Below are 5000 nucleotides of genomic sequence, written 5' to 3'. Positions count from 1 at the left end.
AAGACAGCTTGCGGTCCATAGAGGGGCACATACCTGGACCTGTGACTGTTCCCGCTATACACCCATTGGCTGCTGGAAGAGCCCGGACTGCCTGGTTGGTAGATGTAAACACAAGCTGAGTGATAGCTGTCAGTCATCGCTGGAGCGCTTAACTCCCGCCAGACAGTTTTGCTCTTCCTCCTCTAGCACCAGATGTGTTGATAGCTTTTTATCATGCATATTTTTTGGAGAGCACTATAAAAACTTGACTATCTGTAACGGACTAAAAAGCAGTATTCAAATCCTATGTTTATCTTTAATATGATATTCTTTTTCTGTTTTGTAAACTTCAGTATTTCACCGCAAATCCTTTAAGGTGCATTTTTGTAAGTCTTTTGGGCTCTTCTGGTTGGCTTTCGAGCATTTACCTAAAAAGTGTGTGTGTGTGTGTGTGTGTGTGTGTGTGTGTGCGCAAGCGTGTGTGTGTGGGGCCAACTCTTCCTTCAAACACAGCTTCTCTTTCAGGAAAAAAAACAGCCAACCACGCTCAGTGACCAGCTCGGCCTCTCACTCTATCCGTACCTCACCTCAGAGAAATAGTTTTGCGTGTAGACAGTTTGTATCTGTCCTTTTTGCCCCAAAGCAGCCGGACAGAGACGGTGTGTGTGTAGCAAAATTAAGAGGTTAGCAGCAGGGGCTACTCATTAATTCAGTTGCAGTTATTTATGTTTCAGGTCCTATGAAATATTCAAATGGATTGCAATAATTCAAAAAATGCAGTATTCTGTCTTTTCTATGAGATATTGTCCTTTAAATATTTCATCAGTATTTACAGTAGTATACATTGACTTTACAGTCTCGTCAGGGAGAACACTGACTGTAGATGGCCTACAATATTCAGCTACCTTACAGGGAGACAAGCACATCACTTGCACACATACAGTACACTGAAACAACTTCAGATGCAAAAACAGTTGGTTTGGAAGAGAGGTAAACTAATGAATGTTGTATTGAGAATGTAGCCTATTCTGTGAAAGCACAGCAATACACTCCAATCCGTGATGCAATAGCGATGGCTATTCTGTCAAAGTTATTGTATTAAACTCTTACTCAGAATTCATCAAGCTAGCTTAAATAAAATGAGAGTACAATTTCGAGTTAAAGGCCTTCTTGATTTTTGTACATGCTCCTTGTTTAGGAAATGTAATAAGCGAATAAGAAAGCAATATTCATTTAGCCCAAATGTTCTTTCTACGTATAACTGCACTCTGAGCCAAATATACCAGAGAAATACCATACCTCTTTTCAATTAAACAGACAAAATTTGTAGTAAGAAATTAACTATATCGATTTCCTAATCTTTTAAAAATGGGCTACAGTGTGAATTTAGTCTCCATTGGAGTATAACTTTTAATTTTTTTCAAGAATGCATACAATGGCCATACTGTACTGTGAATCTCGCTAAATCTTCCCCTTGTTCTGTTCTCCATACATACAGTATTGTTGAAGCCCTCTCCATACATGTTCCTAGGTGACCATAGCACTTTTCTCACATAGCCAGACCCCGATCACCACATTGCCTTATTTCAAATTACTTCCTTGTCAGGTCTTTCAACCAGACTTCAGGCTTAACCAGTGGCTGCTGTGCTTTCACAAATCCAATACACTTGTTTCTTCGGTTTCATTTTACTCAAAGCATTAACAGGTCCACTAATGATTTGGTAGTGTCCCTACCAAAGTGTATGTACCACCCCTAACCACAAGGGGGAGCCATGATGGACTACTTACTGTATAAGTCAAGGAAATTAGATTCATCTGCCCTGCCCAGGGTAGGTCTATGTTAGTTTTGGTCTAACAGGCACACATCTAAAAGCTTTCCCTGACAATCTACTTCCTATTAGTAAAAGGTTGCTAACAGAAGTCTACTCACTCATCAGAAGGCTGAGTTGCAACTAAACGTATAAGACTTATGATGCAGCTTATGTCTTAGAAATGGAATTCATGTGGTCAAAATCAAATGTCTTGCCTGTAACAGGATTGTCACATGCACTTCTGATGCAAAGCTGCAGTAACTTAGCAACCTTTCCTCCATTTAGCGATCAAAGCAGAGGAGTTCAGTAGCCGATGGGGAATGATCATCTAATTTTGCACAGATCTGTTTTTTTTTTTTTTTTATCTTTGCAATCATTGTTTTATTTTACTATAGAATGTATTTGTTTATATAATAAATGAATAAAATCAAGTAGGAACTCTGAAACTCTCTGATTGACTGAACAGCATCCTCATGTGGAGTTCACATGTACAATCACATTATTGTGTTTGGGGTATTCAACCTTCTGAAATGAGTTGTTTGAAGGACGAATGCTACCATCACATCCTTGAAGTTTAAGGTTTCAGAGATGAGAACCACATGGAGCGTTTAAAGAAATGTAATTGTAGAAGTCTGTGAACACATCCAGCCATGGGTCTTGCAAAAAAAAAAAAAAAAGGACAGTGCCATCCTCAGCCAGCAGATGGCACTCTTGATCTTTCTACATCCCTGCCATGCCCTTCATTTTCTACCCTTGCAAACGCATTCTAGACTCCTGTAGCTTCCCATAGCAACAGAACAGAGTTGTATACATCAACAATGACGCGTTCATCAGGGGGGAATTCTAAGGACATAGTTTAATGACTAGCCTGGACAAAGTGCACTCAGAGTAAGTAGTAAACCTCCTGAAAGAGCCCTATGGATATGTTTTCTGCCAGCATGAAGCTTTTACAGGTGCAGTTCAATATATTAGATGATCATCAAAAAGTTGATTCATTTCAGTAATTCGATTCAAAAAGTGAAACTCATATATTATATAGTCATTACACAAGGAGTGATATATTCCAAGTGTTCACCTGTATTAGGAGGTTTACCACACATTCCAAGTGTTCAACTGTAGTAGGTGGTTTACCACACATTCCAAGTGTTCACCTGTAGTAGGTGGTTTACCACACATTCCAAGTGTTCACCTGTAGTAGGTGGTTTACCACACATTCCAAGTGTTCACCTGTATTAGGAGGTTTACCACACATTCCAAGTGTTCACCTGTATTAGGAGGTTTACCACACATTCCAAGTGTTCACCTGTATTAGGAGGTTTACCACACATTCCAAGTGTTCACCTGTATTAGGAGGTTTACCACACATTCCAAGTGTTCACCTGTAGTAGGTGGTTTACCACACATTCCAAGTTAACTCACCCAGGTTTGTCTCTACAACCACTTACTTGGAATACCCCCAGATAAGGAGAGGCCTTCTGTTGTAAGAACGGCACGGACACCAGTTCCACTGTTCCCTCCCTTCCATCCATCCAGCTTTATTTCATTTAAGTATCACAATTCTTTATATGTGGAAATCTGAGTTTTATTGCCAACACTGAACAAAACCGTTGTTTGTTTGTTTTTTCTGAGTTGTACAGCAAGGTTTGGGGTGAGATGAAAAGAAAAGTGGAAAAAAAAGAAGATCAAAAGAAACCTTGAGTTTGGATTTTTTTAAAGTTAAATACCTGAAGGACAGCTACATCATGGTGGACATGCTGACACACGCATGCCAGAATAGAAAGAGAAATAGAGAGAGCGAGAGAGTGAAGGCAGTGTGCCTAAAGTCCTTACATTTCTAGACTAGAATGCATGCAACATAAAAGAAGTCCTCATGGAGACGTCATCCTCTTGCCTGAACAGGATGCTAAACACTTCTGGAAGCATGAAATGCCTCTTCTGCGTGTCCGAAAGAAATACGAGGAGTTGAAGAAGAAGAAGAAGAAGAAGAAGAAGAAGAAACAAGGCATCATGTTATCGTAAGATACAAATGAACACAGTACTTAAAGATCTACAGCACTGGGCACACGGGTGTGTTTCCAACCTGATCAGAGTCTCAGCTGTCCTTCAAAGCCAACCCACCTTTTAGACGGATTATAAAAATCAAGAGGGAGCAGACATCCATACAAAGAGTGCTACAACCAAAAACATGGTGGGGTGGGGTGGGGGGACAGAGAGAGTTCTTAAAAACACAAAGCGATCTGCCAAATGATGGCGCCAACAATTGAGAAGAAAAATAAAATACAAAACAAGCCAACGACGTTCAAAAAAATATTAGTTTTACTAGAGCAGATGGTAGCCCACATCTCATGGCACGAACACCAGACAAAACAAATCATATGTAACTGGAACAAAAACAATGAAAGAAGGCCGAAAAATCTATAGGAGGAAAAACAGACAGCCAGCGTTCTGCGCTTCAGAAAAGCTATCCTGCTCAGCTTCATTGGAGAGTGAATAAACGGAGTATGGTTTGATCACAGTGGCGTGAATGACTACATCTGGGAGCAAGAGAAGTTTAGGTCATTTTGCGTAGGTTTTTTTTTGTTGTTCTTGTTTTGTGTTTTTTTTTGTATTTCTTTTTTCCCCTTCCTCTCGTCTGGCGGCTGGCGCTCTGGAGTGTGCAAAAGTCCTGGGGGCGGTGTGTGGCGTCTTCAAAGCCACAGAGGGGAGCGCTTGAAAGCGTGGTTCCTGCCATCCTGCTGCAAGCAAGCGTATAAGTGTGTTTGTGTGTGTGTGTGTGTGTGTGTGTGTGTGCCCGTGTGTATATGTGTGTGTGTGTGTGTGTGAAATGGTGCTGTAGACTGAAATGCTCGATCCTGAAGTATTGAAGGTTAGAAAAAGCCATTGGAGTCTCTGAAGATTTTTCTAAAATGCAAATGAACCAATAAAATTAAAAACAAAATCAAGGAAACTATACAATGTGGCCACCCCCACCCCCACCCCCCCCCCTTCCGTGGAGCAGTGTGGTCTTTCATGGGTCGCTGCAAAAAAGGGGGACGGAATGAAGACACAAAAAAAAAAAACTAAAAAAAATCAGACGAACAAAATTAAAATCATAGGGGGGAAATAAAAAAAGGCAGTCGACAGTTCGAGTGAGTTCAAGCGACCGCTGAAGAGACCCGAGAGGAAGTGGAGCTCCAAGCAGACAGATGAAGACCACATGAGAAGAGTCCA

At 40.8% G+C, this 5000-nt stretch overlaps 2 protein-coding genes across 3 annotated transcripts in view; one reads left to right on the top strand and one right to left on the bottom strand.

Annotated features, from left to right (window-relative positions):
• Window positions 1-2221, top strand: part of mcc (MCC regulator of WNT signaling pathway) — a 108594-nt gene extending 106373 nt beyond the window's left edge. For both annotated transcript variants that reach the window (XM_080847066.1, XM_080847065.1), the window contains one exon: window positions 1-2221. This exon is cut by the window's left edge and continues 303 nt beyond it. The gene's annotated coding sequence lies outside the window, so the exon portion shown is untranslated.
• A 1087-nt stretch (window positions 2222-3308) lies between these two features.
• Window positions 3309-5000, bottom strand: part of ppp1cc (protein phosphatase 1, catalytic subunit, gamma isozyme) — an 18617-nt gene continuing 16925 nt past the window's right edge. The window contains exon 7 of the mRNA XM_080848120.1: window positions 3309-5000. This exon is cut by the window's right edge and continues 144 nt beyond it. The gene's annotated coding sequence lies outside the window, so the exon portion shown is untranslated.

Source organism: Sprattus sprattus (assembly GCF_963457725.1).
Source record: "Sprattus sprattus genome assembly, chromosome: 11".
Lineage (NCBI taxonomy): Eukaryota > Metazoa > Chordata > Actinopteri > Clupeiformes > Clupeidae > Sprattus > Sprattus sprattus.
The sequence above is the reverse complement of the archived record's forward strand: the minus strand, read 5'-3'. Positions and strand labels throughout refer to the sequence as shown.